This window comes from Pelodiscus sinensis, chromosome 4, assembly GCF_049634645.1.
Source record: "Pelodiscus sinensis isolate JC-2024 chromosome 4, ASM4963464v1, whole genome shotgun sequence".
Taxonomy (NCBI): Eukaryota; Metazoa; Chordata; order Testudines; family Trionychidae; genus Pelodiscus; species Pelodiscus sinensis.
The window spans coordinates 45625183-45640890 of NC_134714.1; the positions used below are offsets into that span (position 1 = coordinate 45625183).

General features: G+C 37.2%; 1 long non-coding RNA gene across 1 annotated transcript in view; it reads left to right on the top strand.

Annotated features, from left to right (window-relative positions):
• The first annotated feature begins 453 nt into the window (after nt 1-453).
• LOC142829107 (uncharacterized) overlaps nt 454-15708 on the top strand; it is a 136005-nt gene continuing 120750 nt past the window's right edge. Inside the window, exon 1 of the long non-coding RNA XR_012903395.1 lies at nt 454-550. This is a non-coding gene — a long non-coding RNA (uncharacterized LOC142829107). The remainder of the gene's footprint in view (nt 551-15708) is intronic.

Genomic DNA, 15708 nt, shown 5'->3' on the forward strand with positions numbered 1-15708 from the left:
TTGCAGGAAAAAAGTCTGAGTGCCTGATCTCATTAACATGAATTAGCACTGGACAGAGCCCTGGCTTTGAATCTATTATTTTGGAATTACCAGACCTTTCCTCTGCCAAACTCAGGAAGATTGCAGATGGAAATAAGTTCACTAAAAATATCTTCTTGTTCAGTTTGCACGGAAGATAGAGAAAAACTGTAGTGAGAGTTTTTATTGGAATAGAGAAGGGGTGACCACAACCCATTACAGGCAAAGAGCCGAGGGGGAAAAGAAGTTGTCAAGCGCAAAAAAAAAAAAAAAAAATAGACAAAACACTGGCCCTTTAAATGAAAAGTCCGGTTTGGCTTTTTGGCCACATAAGGATCCTGGCAGCCAGCGATGCCATCTTGCTGGTGTCATTTTGCACAGTGAGTACAGGAAACTGGGGGCTAGGTGGCTTCGTGAACTATACTTTCTTCAGTGAAGAGCTGCATGCAGCTCGTGAGCTGCGGGTTGGCCACCCCTGGAATAGAGGACAACCTTACAGTAGAGTTGGGGCTTGCAGATTTGAAATAGCATAGTGAGTTGTTCTCTTTTAACCAAGCAATGTTTTTTTTTTAATCCATTTTATAATCTGTTTTCTTTGTGGATCTTTTACTTGAAAAAACATGGAATATTTACATATGTAAAAATAGAATACCATTTTTTTGTATTTGTTTCTCTTTTTAGGACTAAGTTTCTTACTACTGTGTGTTGTCAATTCAGGCTCCAATCCTGCAAAGACTTATTCACATGGCTTGACAGCTCACAGTGTGTAGAAGTTAAGCATGTACATAAATATTTGTGGAGGTTGGATTTTAATCTATGCTGAGCCTAATTCTGCCACAGTTGTTTAATGCGAATAGTTCCTAGCCACATGGGCACTGGAGTTTCTTGCATAATAATGTGAGACTCATCCTGGGTAAAAGTGGCAGCATCTGCTCCTAAATTAATATTGAAGAATTAAGGTGAAAAATAAACTTCATTTTTGCCTTTTGAATACAATTTTAAGAACCACTGAGATCAATATGAAATTAAGGTTTAATTTATAATCTTTTAATCTTAAAACTATTTATAAACTTTGATTTCTTTTAAAAAGTAAATGTTGTTGTAACATACCTCATGAGATAAGGGCCAGATTATAAAACTCTTACTCAAGAGAATAGCTCCAGTGAAGTCAATATGGCTAACCCTATGAGTAACAGCTCACCAGCATAAGTGAAATTCCCAAACTGATGCTAATAAAATAAGCGTTTTTTCCCCTCACCGGTACTAGCATAACAGAATATTTGTGTATTTGCTGTTGCAATTTCAGGAAAGGAATGTTACCATGGTTACAGAAGACTGGACTGACCTCTTGTGTCTCAATTGCTGAACACTGTTATGACTAACCTCTCAGATGCATGTTTGAGTTTCAAGCTGAGACTTTGAAGCTAAACTACCCCTTTGAGTTTTAATCCCGTGAAACCCATGGCTGATACATTAGGTTTTCCCCAAATAGATAAAAGGAAAAGTGAAACCTGATAAAAAACTACTAAAGCTATGCCTGGATATAGTAGTAGCAGGTTTCTAAAAAAAATTATCTGGCTTTACTGCCTAACGTTTTAAGAAAACATCAAATACACTTTATGGGTATTTTCAAACTAACTTTGGATTGATATAGTAAATAGAATCTGCTTCCAGCTGAGAAATCTTAATACAGTATAACTCATAATGTCTGGATCATAAATAGACTCCTTTTTAGCTCTTCTTGTTTAGCTGTTACTTTAAGAGCTACAAGATTCCTTGCTCACGCCAGGTCATTTTTACAAGAAATTGTCTATAGGATAGAGACATTTCACTAATTGTGAATTTATGACCACCAGCTTGAATGAACAGTTAGCTTCTGAAGTGTTTTTATGAGCATTCCAGGCATGCTGGAACAATTTTTATAGTGGGGCTGCTGAGAGCCATTGAACTAAACTGTAAAAATTGTATACTGTATAATGGAAACCATTTCCAGGCGGGGAGTAGAATCTTTGTCCCAGCATTTATGGAGCATGCATTTCTACAGGAACCTTTGGCTTTATATTTACATAGGGATCGTAATGGCAATTGCTGTGGGCTTAGTACACTGCTGAAGTCTTGTAGTCATGACAATTCAAATGAGGTTCTCCTAGCTGCCATAGGTTTCATCTAGCACAGATTTGAATTTAGCTTCTTTTTTCTAAATAATAGGCTTGGTAGTGTAAAAGCCCTGCTTGTTGTTTTGAAATAAGGGGAGCTAAGGCACAGTTCTTCTGCTTTCTCCTTTGTTCTGAGAAGAGATAATTACTGCTGGATTGTACTACAACTCCTAATGCCTTGCTGGTGCAACTGGAAGGAAGGAGTGGTGCCAAATCTCCCATTATTCCATGTCTCTCCACCTACTTGCTGCAGGATGTGAATAAGCAGGCTTACTCCTCTGCAACTGGACCCAATAACTCTATACCCCAAGAGAAGAAGAATCACCCCCCTTAAGTCTGAGCCACAATCTGAACTACAATTAGCATAAGTTTTACAGAGGGCCCCATTCTGCATACTATATTCACATTGTCTCATTTAACTCAATGGAATTGAGTAGCACTACTCAACATGTAGACTGCAGGACTGGGCCCCAAATCTGTCAAATGCTCTGTCTTTCAGTGACTACACACATGTTTTTCCAACAAAGCTGCATTTCATTAGCATGTCTACTGCAACAAACAAGTGTACTTTTCCTTGAAGTCTGTTTGGGCAGCCTATAATTTTAGAGAGACTGCTTCCCAAGAATAGACTATCTTGCCTGATGATATGCATTACCACATGCATGATACACAGGGCTAAAAATATGGTTTAAAATCACAGCATTGAGAAACTGCTAAATGCAGAGTACTTCAGATGGCACACCGAGGAAAGTGGTGCAGATTAAAAGAAATCTAGGCACAGCCTCTGAAAAATGAGGCTTTGACTCTCGGAGGAAATAATAATAGCGTTGGAACTAAGCTAATATATTACAGCCTGGCATGCTTTATTTGCATCTTAAGAACACATCAAATAAAATACTCAAGTTGCAAAGGAGAAAGGAAAAATTTTGCTTTAATAAACCTGGGGCAGTCACACGATATTGGGTAGCATTGAGGACTGAATAATATATGGGGTATTTATGGCTTTACAAGCCATTTGCTGAAATAAGATGAACATTGATACTTGCATAAAGCTGTTTGCACAATGTTCTTCAGGAAATGAAGTTGTCATCAAGTTCACTACATATTAATAAAAATGTAGCATGGAAAGCTCTTACAAGTAAAACCAAGGTAAAGAAAAGGAAGATAGCTTTTAAAAAAGGGGAATAATTAAAGGTGGGTCTCATCTGTGATCTGAATTCCTTCCCACTATTCTGTATAATTCTTGGACTTTTGGCCTAAATATTCAACAGGATGCTAACCTGTTTGATGGCGGTGGTGTCTGCTGTGGCTAAGACATCCTAAACTCATTAATCATAATATATTATCTGTCTATTTTATTCACCAGAAGATGTCACTGTACATATTAGGATATTGTAATTCTATAATACAATGGATGTCAAAGAAAACTGATTTTCTTAACTTTATAAAGGAAAACTATTCTTTCCAATATCTTCAGTACAGTCCTCTATTGCATAGTATATACCGGTACTTACTCTGTATGGGAATCACTGATTGACACTGAAGAATATATTCTGCCTGTAGAATATATTAAAGAAATTAAATTGGGAATAAAAGTCCATGGTAAGGACTTGAAAGGAGATATTTTCCTACAGTAGGATTTGAAAACAGTGTGTGTCTTGTTAAGAATTAACACAGTAAAGCTAGTGTGCCTTAAAGTACTGCCAAGTGTAGACTATTTCTGAACTTATGATCATAGTTGGGCTAATTATCCATTAATTAGTGAATTTATTAGTGAATAAACTAATGAATTTTAGCCTTTTCTGTTTGGTAATCATTCAAGATATGATCTTCATTTTTATTTATCTAGTTATAAATATTTGCCAAATAATTGGTGAAAAAATTCCAGCCTGTGGGTTGTTTGTAAACTGTTCACTGGTTGCTAACTGTATGTTGCTAGTCATCCATGTTACACGTTATTGCTTCTTTTTCTGAAACTTTTAACAGAAGACTAACAAATGATGATTTAGTTGAGCAGAAACACCCTCCTGGTACAGATTTTTTCATGAATAATTATTTGTGCTAATAATTATTTAATAACTGAATTGGAGACTGACTGCTCATCAATGTGTGCATTATGATATGGTCTTTATGAGTGACAGTGGGGGAACTTGCCCCATTTGTTTGCAAAAATATTCATGAATAATCTTTATTTAACTGGCTTTCTTTTAATATGACACTGGTTTGAATTTTCTGCTCTTGTTGTATTGTCACTTTAATTTCATACTGGTAGCATTAATTTTACTTGATGGAATGATCTATCAATGATGTCTTCAGGGAGATTATCTGGCCTATATTTGGAATCTTTCTTCTAGGTTGCATCCTTGAGAACACTGCCATCAATTTTACAATATATATATTAATGAAGCCGCCTGCAATTTCTGACCATAATCTGATTAAATTAATTTATTTAACTGAATTATGAACAAGAAATATTAAGCCTGTTTTTCTTTTGATTTTTGATAGTGCTTTTCCCTAGTGGTGAGGTGTTTGTACTAACAAGGTAAAACGATTAAAGTATTATTTATAGAGGCTAATGAAATGTGCATGGTTCCATTTCATTCAACCATGATGCCATCTTCTGGAGACTTGTCAAACAGGTACCACCTGAATCATCAAGCTAAGGTTTGGAGAACAAGGTGGTAGAATACAAAATATTAATTGGCTGGTGCTATGCTGCCTTTTCAAGAACTGTGCCACCCTGGTTACATGCATGAGAATGTTTTGTTCTTTCAAACATTCTGGAGAATGAGGGAGAAAGGAAATGAGTATTAGTCATCATTCATTTTGGTCCTATTTTTGATGTGCAAATACATTCAGAACTTACGGCGTTATACGATAGGTTTTGTTCCCTGAATGTAAAGCTATGCATGGAGGTCCAAAAACCCCCAAAACAAACAAACAAACAAACAAACAAACAAACAAAAAAAACCCCACACAAGGAAAAAAAAACCAACCCAGTACATTTTATTAACTTGTTTGTCACATTTCTTCTGGACACAACACAGAATTTTCTTTTGGCAGCAAATATCTGACACAAACTGTGCATAGGTGTAAGGGACATAAAATAAAATTTCAGTCTCACTCTCACTCACACATTCTGTTTGCAACCGATCAATAGTGCTCCAAAGCTCTCTGAACATGATAGGGCATATTCATCTAGTGAATCAGGTCTAGGAAGCAGTTAAGACTAATTTTATTGTACTGATTGTCCCACTGTACTGTAAAGACTTTGCTACTAAAAATTCTCACTACTGTGGTACTGGAATGATTGTCTTTGTTCTTATGTCTTCAAACTATAGCGAGGGTGATTTGTTTCAGGAGATTATCCTCTATTAAAAGTCACTGTGCACAGTTAAGGATTTTTTGTAGACTATTAGGGTACTATAGGCCCAGTTCAGACATCAGGCCACATTCTGGATATAGTGCATGTGCTAGAATTACAGGCTATTGGAAAATAGACATATATCATCCTCCAACCATTATCTTCTGCACTTTTGAGTTTGGGGCATGACATATTTGGATGGTCTGTTTTAAAGGTTAATGGAATCAGAAGATATCAAGGAAAATACTGTTTCCTCCCCCCGCCCAAAAAATATTTGTAAGATACTGTTGAGGTATTGATAAAACTTTCTTCTTGACCATTGAGATGTGACCTTTAGCTACCCTGTTCCTCAGCTTTGTCATGGTGGCTCATTCTTGCCAATGATAATATCTAACCCATTAGAAATTAATCTGAAGAGATGAGCAAAACTGGTCAGTTACAAAATATATTTTAAAATTCTTAAGATGTAGCTGCACAGGAAGCAAAGAGATGGTTCTGTAACATTGGCAGAATTTCAGATGGACGATTAGTTTTGTGTTATATTGATAGTCTGGTTAATCTGGACTGTCTTCACTTAGTAGCTAGTGTGAATCCCTCCTGCTGAAAGAGAAATTTCATGTTTCATAGATAAGCTTAGTCAATTTCAGAGCCATCTGTGTACACTTGTTGACAGGGAAAAATTTTGAGGAGAAAATGCTGTCTTCTCTGCTTGAGTTCTGTTCAGCATTGCTGTGCTGGGGTTTACCAGGACAAACACTGCTTTCTGTGAAACTGATAGAATGAGACTCTGAAAATGGGATTGGTAGTAGCTTTTTCACCCTGTCAAAAACTAATATCTTGGACTGCATTGGTTAAAGATTTGGTAATTCATAATCAGTACACCCATCCATCTATAAGGCTACACTGCAAACAAAGCTGCCCAATGGATTTCAAAGTCCCCCTGTCATATGTGTTGTGAAGACCCAGGCATGGGGACCAAATGAAATCCCTTGTGGCTTGTATTCTGCATTAACAAAGAAGGCAATTGGAATGTTCAGGCTGGGACACTGCTTCCCGCATTTCCCATTGGCTGGGAATGGTGATCCCTGGACAACAGGAGTTGCAATCACCTTTACCTGCTGTTATGCAGGTAATTATAGTGGTGGGAGCCCACCAGGAGCTAACCCTGGTGGACCAGATCCAGCCTGCAGGCAGGTATTTGCCCATCCCTGGACTAGATAGTGCTCCAAGGAAATAGCCCACATTAAGATGGTCATCCCAGAAAAGAAATTGTGGCTTCTTTTTTCCTACCTTCCCTTGTTTCAGAGGATCTAATAATTTTCTATTGGTCTGTATCAGGAACTCCTTTTCCTGACCTCTTCACACAGACATGTACAGAGTAAAGCTAGTGTGCCTACTCCAACTCTGACTACTTGTGGGGATGTGTGTGCAGCAGATATACAGCACTTTTCTATCTTGCGACAGCAAGACCCAAAATCTGGGTAGCCTCTGCAAAGCAAAATACAATTATTATTCCCTCATGTCCTGGTTAAGATGCACATTTCAAGGTACAAGCTGGGTTTTAGTGCTTTTGTGACTTTGCTAAAATGTAAATTTTTATTCTGACCAGCAACACTAAGGGTACATCTACACTAGCCCCCTAGTTCGAACTAGGGAGGCTAATGAGGGCAACTGAAATTGCTAATGAAGCGAGGAATTTAAATATCCTGTGCTTGATTAGCATGTTCCTGGCTGGTCGCCATTTTGGAAATTGACTAGCCCGAAGTAACTGCCCGCGTCTACACGTAGCAGAGAAGCGTGATTCCGAGATAAACCCGTTAGTTCGAATTAATAGTTAAACCTCATTCCATGTTTATTTCATAGCTACAAGCTTGGAATCAATTTGTTAAAAAGTATGTGTGTAAATACAATTATTATTGGGAAAAATATTTTAAAGCCATTGATAGAGAAAATTACATACACTGTGTACTTTACTGCTTGTGCATTTCCTGATTAAGACAAAGAAAACAAATTGAGATATGTCTCTTATTTAAAAGCATCCCTTATAATTCATGGGGCTATTGCATGTGGTTGAAGGTACATTATATCAACCCACATTACAGTATATTGATTAAGCTTCTGGGTTTTGATCAATAAGGCAGAATGTTGCTTTGAAGTAATTGAATTGATTAAAAAACTCTCTTCTTCCTGGTGCTTGTAAATAAAAATCAAATTGTTCATATATTACATGAAGGCTATCTTAAAGATTAAAAGCAACTATACATTTTTAATGTTTACTTTAAATGATGCCTTAGACATGTAAGTGTCAGAAATAGGGAATAGAGAAGAAGACCGATAAGATAGGACCAGTGTTACAAGAAGATTAGGAGACCTAAGTGGTAATTTCTTCTGAACCAAGGCTTGAAATGTCTTAATTGATGATCCCAAAGTGGTGAGCCATAATCATCTCAAACAGTGGGGAAAAATTACTAGATGATCATGAGCAGTCAGAAGACAATCCACCTCCAGCTCTGCAATCTCAGGTGTTCTCAATAGGATTTAACCACATTACTGAGTCTGTTCCTTGCTTGCATGTGCTGCATACATTTGATACATATAACTATGGCAATAGAGTTGCAGGAGTGTGCAACACTGTGGCTTAAGTATTATTGAATTTTCTGTTTGGGGTATTAGATCAAAAGAAGCACAGAAAACACTCAGACTTCATCTAGTTCTACTCACATTTTGGTTGCATCATTATTCACACAGACATGTTTAGAATCTTATTTACTAACTCAGTAAATTGACAAGTGAAGCAGTTGCTGAAATAGGTATGGTTTTATTGGGTTTTGCAATCCATTGTTATGTTGTGCTCTTTGCAGATGTAGGAAATGAGCTAACAAAGAAGCAGGGTGATGAAGAAATAATGCCTCATGGCCAGAATTATAATGACAAAGAAAAGAAAAAACCCTATCAGGAATGTAACCATGATGAAGTTATTTGGCATAAATCATTCCAATTTTCTTATAAAAAGCTCTCTCCAGTTCAAATAGTCTTATTTGATTGTTCAGCAAATTGTAGACAGAAGTCTTTCAGCAGAGCTAATTTCTAAATATCCCCATGTATTAACAACGATACAAAACTCTTCTTCTTGGTTCATCTCTTCTAAATACTGTACTTACATAACTTGCATAAGTAAAAATGGATTAAAGAAATTGCTACTCAGAGAAGATTGACAGAATACTGTTATGATCTTCATGATATTTTAGTAAGTCTTTTTGAATTTCATATACACATTTCTAGTTGCTTTTTATGCAAGAATCCCAAAGTGTTTTACTAGAAATAGTTAAACCTAACATCACCCATGTGTGAAAGCTAAAGAATAAGCAGATATCAATTTTCCCAGCAATTGAACAACAGCTTCTGGTGAATGTTATAAGTAACATCATTTAAGACAGAGATTTATCAAAATTTATTATCATTAATGGACCTATTGCCATTGATTTCAGTGATCAAGCTCCAAATGGTGAAGACTACACCCAGTGGAAATTGCGGGTGTAGTTTTAAGAGGCAAAACTGGATACCCAAGCAAGAACTTGATCAGGAACCGAAGTTTGATGTCTGTGTTCTTACAAATAGTCCTTTAAAAGCTTAATATGACAAGTGGTAAGGGAGTCTTGTCTGTGCCTCATTCATGATGATCTATATTAATGTAGCATGGCCTGCAAAGATTATGTTTTTCTGTGAGAAGCTGAACATGCCCCTTCCCCCCCCAACTACAGTGCTCTCCTGGAGTGAGTTTATCATGACATTTGCTACTAAAACTGCTCAATTACACCAGCAAAGAGCATAATCCCTTCAGTACAATAATCCAAGCAATCACTTATGTGATGTTAAGTGGAGGATACAATTTCTCTTCCGCTCTGTGGGGCTTCTTTACTACACGTCATTGTGGTAAGAAAAAACAGCTTTCTTAAATAATGCTTTCAACCAATTCCTTTGCAAGGTTTTGGTATTAAAAATCTACTAAGTTTAAAAGTTTAATGTTGAAATGATGACAGACTTTCTAAATTTAACAAGTATAGTTTTTCCTTTAATTACTGCATAAATAAAGAATGTCGTCACTTGCAAAGGACAAATCCTCTGGTACCTTTGTCATCCCATATTTTTCTCTTATTTGGACTTGACTCTCAAAAGGAGCTAGAAGCTTGCTTACTTACACACCTCCAGCTTTCATCCAGAGTACCACATGTGATCCATTGTCTTATAGCCAAGAGCTAAAATACAGCCATATTGGATCCAATCCCCCAGACAGAGACTAACACTTACAGGGGCTCTATCAAGCATTCTTAAAACTACAGTACCCACCAGGAGAAGTGAAGAAACAAAGCCTGATAAAGCCAGGCTTTACCCAAAGTCACCTACTACAGGACAGAGCCAACAAAGAAAGCAACAGAATGCCACTAGCCATTACCTATAGTTCTCAGCTAAAACCTCTCCTATGCTTTATCAAGGATCTACATCCTCTCATAGGGTACATCTACATAGCAGGTAAAAGTTGGAATAAGCTACACAACTTGAGCTACATCAATTGTGCAGCTTAAGTTGAAATGGCTTAACTTGACTTTTGGTGCTGTCTACACAGCAGGAAGTCAAAGGAAGAACACTCTTCCTTCAACTTCCTTTACTCCTCATAAAATGAGGGTTACCAGAGGTTGGAGTGAGAAGTCCTCCAGCTACTCATTATTTCAAAATAATGTCTTGCAGTGTAGACATGCCACATCAACCACATCAGTTATACCATCAAAGGTTCATTCACACACTCTGCTACTAATGTAATGTATGCCATCATGTGCCAGCAATGTACATCTCTTTGCCATGTACATCAGACAAACGGAACTGTGTCTATGCAAAGGAATAAATGGTCACAAATCAGATATTAAAATTGGCAACATACAAAAAAACAGTGGAGGAGCACTTTAACCTCCCTGGACACACAGTTTGAACTTGCAAGTTGCCATGCTCAGGCCAAAAAAACCCCTTCAAAAGCAGACTGCAATGAGAAACTGCTGAGCTGGAATTCATATGCAAATTTGACACCCTGAAACAAGACTTAAATAGACACATGGGGCATGTTTTTTGTTTGTTTCTTTGTTTTTTCAAAAGAGGATATGCAAATTACGTGGGAATTTGCATATCTTCTTCCGATCTCACTTTTGAAAGAGGATCTTTTGAAAGTGAAAGTAGCCTAGATGTATTTTTTTCGGGAAAAAAACCCTTTTTCAAAAAAAACCGTGTAAACCTTCTTTTTTAAGGAAGAGTGGGTTTTTTTAAAAGGTTTTTTTCCCCCCCAAAAAACCACGTCCAGACTACTTTCACTTTTGAAAGATCCTCTCTTTAAAGTGAGATTGGATATGCACGGGAATTTGCATATCCTCTTTCAAAAATTCTACATAGTCTAGACATTGCCATGAAGTGCTTCTCATATGACAGTAGGCAATTTCCATTCAGTTACTTCTCACCACCTCATTTCTGTTGGAGATGAGCCACATCCATTCTGATTTAATTGGCAGTGATGTCACATTCCATATCCCTCCCCTTTAAAAAAAAATTATCTTCAGCATCTGAGGAAGTGAGTTGTAGCTCACAAAAGCTTATGCCCTAATGAATTTGTTAGACTTTAAAGTGCCACTGGACTCTGTGTTGTTTTCATTGTGCTGTAGGTTAGTGCTGCCATATGAGAGACCCAAGTTCTCTTCTCCCTTTTGCTCTTCAGGTCAAAGGTCAGTGCTCCTGTGACAATGGCCCACCCCTGTTTTTGCAGGAGAAGCCATGCTTTGCATTGCTCTGTGCAGGGGTGGGGAACCTTTTTTGGGTTGGGGGCTGCTGACCCACAAAAAAATTAATCAGGGGCTACAAACAAGTGAGAAGCACACAAAAAAACAAAACAAAACAAAACAAAACAAAAAACCAACCCTCCAAAAACCTCACTGAGGCAGCTCCCAACCAAGAAAGAGAAAGGCATTCTTCACATTTCCCTTGTATACCAGAGCATTGTGGGGCCCAGGTAAGTAAATTTTGTGTGCTCCAGCCCTGTGAGGGAATGGCGGGGGTGAGGGACTGGAGCACCAAGGCAGGTTCCGCAATGCTAGGAAGAAGCCCCAAGCCTTGGGGGCTGGACTGAGGTAAGCCGGGGGCCACATCCTGCCCCTAGGCATTAGGTTCCCCACCCTTGCTCTTTAGCAACCTGTGAACACTTAAAACATTCTGTTGACCCCAGCAAAAAAGGGTGGACCAATCATGCACAGTTGCCTTGAAACTTGGTTGGTCAGTGGTTCCAGTTGAAAAAAATGTGTGTCTCCACCCAGGACTTTGAGTGATAGAGGAGTGATGGTGAGAGGCATCTTAACACTGAAAATGCAAAGTAATGCATATTGGAGAACAATTCCAATTATGCGTATAAAATGATGTGGACTAAATTAGCTGTTACCCTGCGAGAGAGAACTTGGAGTGACTATGCATAGTTCTCTGAAAACATCCACTCAGTGTGCAGCAGCAATCAAAAATGGAAACAATGATGGGAATCACTAAGAAAGGGATAGAGAATAAGACTAAGAATATCTTATTTTCGCTATATAAAACCATGGTACACCCACATCTTGAATACTGCGTACAGATATGGTTGCCTCATCTAAAAAAAAAATCTTAGCATTGGAAAAATTGATTTAAAATTATGTTTTTTCTGCATAAAAACTCATTTTAGGAAGTAGATTTAATTAATCCTTTCATCCTGTAGCTGCAACTTAGTGCTTTTTATATGGTATAGTGCTATTGCCATGGAATCTGAAGACAAGACTCTCATTTAGTTTCGGCTGGATGCCGAAACTACTACTTTCTATGTAGTAGAAACTTCTACTGTCTATGTTCTAGAAAAAGCTAGCTATTACTTCAGCTTCTTTACCAGGTCCTAGGCACAGGTTAGAGTAGCATGGGGTCTCCTCTAACTTATGCCATCTGGCAATGGTTCTTAGTAGACCATATTAAGTAGGATTGTATATCATACTTTGGCCATAGCCTCCTTTCACGTCCTGACCCTCATGATGGGGGCTGCAAGGACAGAAAGGAGGATAGACTAAGAACCCACAATTCTGGCTTTGTCAGCTATGAATTTCCCAACATGGAAGGATTTCAAAATGTATAGATGCCATGTAAGGGATAGAACAATTATTCAGAGACTTTTGTTGATAAAGTAATTTAAAAACTCTAAATCAATATTTTGCAAAATCTTCTTTATGAATTTTTGTGACCATATGAATGAGGAGTCTGCACCTTTAAAATCTATCTATTGTCAGTCCCAAATTATGAAGCCTCATAGGGCTTGCTTTACTTATTGCACGTGCAAAGGATTAGGGATTTGCATATACTCAAGGCTAGAAAGACTTCTGTTGTGGCCCATCCATTCTGAAATTGGTGGGGTTTTTTAATGCATGTATATGTGTGTTTCCAAAAGTAGGTGCCAATAAAGAAGGCATGGACCTTGTGCCTCACCTTGTGAAAATCAGTCCCTTAAAAATAATAATACTTATTACAGAAGTTATAGGCTAGAAAAGAAGGCAGGTTCAGTGATTTGCATGCTAGAAGAATCAGATTTGATTCCCTGGTCTGTTTCTAATTTTCTAGGTAATTACAGATGAATTAGTCAGATTTTTAGAAGTATTTAAGTGCCCTAAAATGCAGATTAGATACAAAGAAAGATTTTCAAAAGCACTGAGGTACATAACTGCAATTGGGAATCTGTGCTTCAGTCCCCCTATGTAAAATGGGTAGTACAGCATTTCCCTATGGGTCTTGGGAGTATATAATTGTAAGGCATAGGTGTGATATACCTGGTACCAGACACCATGGAAATAGGGACTATGAAAGCACTTAGAAGGCTACATTTTAGGTTATTTATCACTAAAACAATTATGCAAAATATTCTAATATTAAAAAGCAACTAATTACCTATAGAACTGCCTTAAAACACCTTTGCCCCAGGGGCTAATAACATACCTTCATATAATACAGTTATATAATAGAATAAGTATTTTCTTAGATCAGCAATCTACTTCTAAATTACAAAAAGATACAGCTCTTTGTATAGGAGTTGGGTGTGTCTGTCAGAAGTTCACTGACTTACCCTGTTAATCGGAGATAAACCAGTCTCCTTGTCTAAAATGTGTTGTATTTAAAAATGTTTGGAGGTATACTTTTATATGAAAGTATTTAAGGAAAACACAGGAAAGAAGCAATTTTGGCATGTTCATAACCGTTTTAGATGGGGTTACTTCCCAAGATTTACAGGACAAAATGTACTTTCTACACAGTTTAAAAAGGATACAATCCTGCGAGGTGCTAAGTGCCTTCTGAAAAGTGCGGAGACTCCTCATCTATGAGGTTACTCAAGGGAACTGAGTTCCCAGCACAATATACATTCAAAATGTTTTTTTGTTGTCTAGGCAGTGCTGTGTCTGCAGTGATTATAACACAATCATTCTTTCAAACAAAGCATCTAGTCATTAGAATTTTTTGCTGGAAAATCACATCTGTTGGCTTCTGTTTGCAATATAAGAGTAATTTACAATTTCTGTACATTTTCAGACTGCTAGTACAAATCTATTTTTACTTCAATTGGCCAAAATTGTTTCGACTGTGATTAGGAATTATTTCAGCATACAAATCTGTACAGCTGGACCGTGCACAACAGCAATAACTTAGATGAAGCAACAAAAGGCTGACATGAGCAACTTTACTGTAGCAATGAAGTGTTTGATTAAATAAATAAATTATTAGGCGGTGGTCGTTATGAAGAAAGAGCATTTGTACAGGGGATATCAGACAGAATTAAAATCTGATTAGAAAAACAATGATATGAAATACATCCTTGCCACAAACCATTTTGACTTCCAAACAGGAGAATAGTACCAGAGTTGCCAACTGCTGAAAATGATTTTTATGGAGAGTATAGAAAAAAATTACAGACAAACTGTATTATGCAAGAATATGTCCATAATATAAAGATGTCTCAAAAAGACAAAAATGGGCTATATTCCACAGGCATGTGGACACAATCCTGGGCCAAAACCATCCCCCTCCAGGCCCAGTGGGTTCATACATATTTATGAAAACTTTAACCCTTTTTCCTTATTTGAATGTCCACTTATCTGATTTTGGTGTGCTCCATTTTCTATAGGTTAACTCACCAGTCTCCTTTATACTCCTTACAATTTGCATCTCTTTTTATCATCTTAACAGTTGGTTACCTCAAGGAAGTCTTCATCATTTCAGTCCAGCTAAAAATGGTCATTTAGTGATGCTTTCTGATCTCACATAGATATTATTATTCAAACTCAACAGCTATTTTCAAAACATCAGCATATCACAAAAACTCAGTCTCAGGAGGTTTATTATTAATCTTCTTATGCTAATTTATTCTAGGTCCAGACTGGCTTAACTAGGAAATCTGCAATATGCACTAGGCATTTACACATTACAGTATCTATAAGTAGCAACTGATGACTCTGAAAAGGTGAAGATGTTAACTGGAAAGAAGAGGAAACTTGAAACTTCCCCACTCCAAAACACCCTGCTCAGAGATGGGGTAAAAGAGTTCATGTAGCAATCAGTGGAGAGAATAATCTATTTAATTTTTTGTTCATTCAGTAATAGAAATGAAGTCCAAATATTTGCTACAGATATGGAACTGATCCAGATTCCTAGAGCTGAACAACTGTAAGATATGGGAAATCTGGATCTGAATTTCATGGTTCTGTCCCATCTCAATATTTTGTTACTGAACTAACAGTTGTACTCTGCTTCTTTCCCTACTTCAATTAAAAAAAACCTGGTATGTTGTTAATCATTCTTATTTCCACTATATTGCAATATATTTCACTCATGTAAATTTGAAAAGTAATTCTGTCTGATTGTACAGTGACTACAATTCTAAAAATTACTGTTTTTAGAAAAAGTCTGAGGTGTAACCATGTTAGTCTATAACTAAAAACACCGAGAAGTCCTGTGGCACCTTAGGGGTATGTCTTCACAGCACTGTTATTTCAGAATAAAAACGCCAAAATAGCTTATTTCGAAGTAGCGCATCTATACTACAAATGCCCATCGAAATAGCACTGAGCTATTTTGAAATAGAGC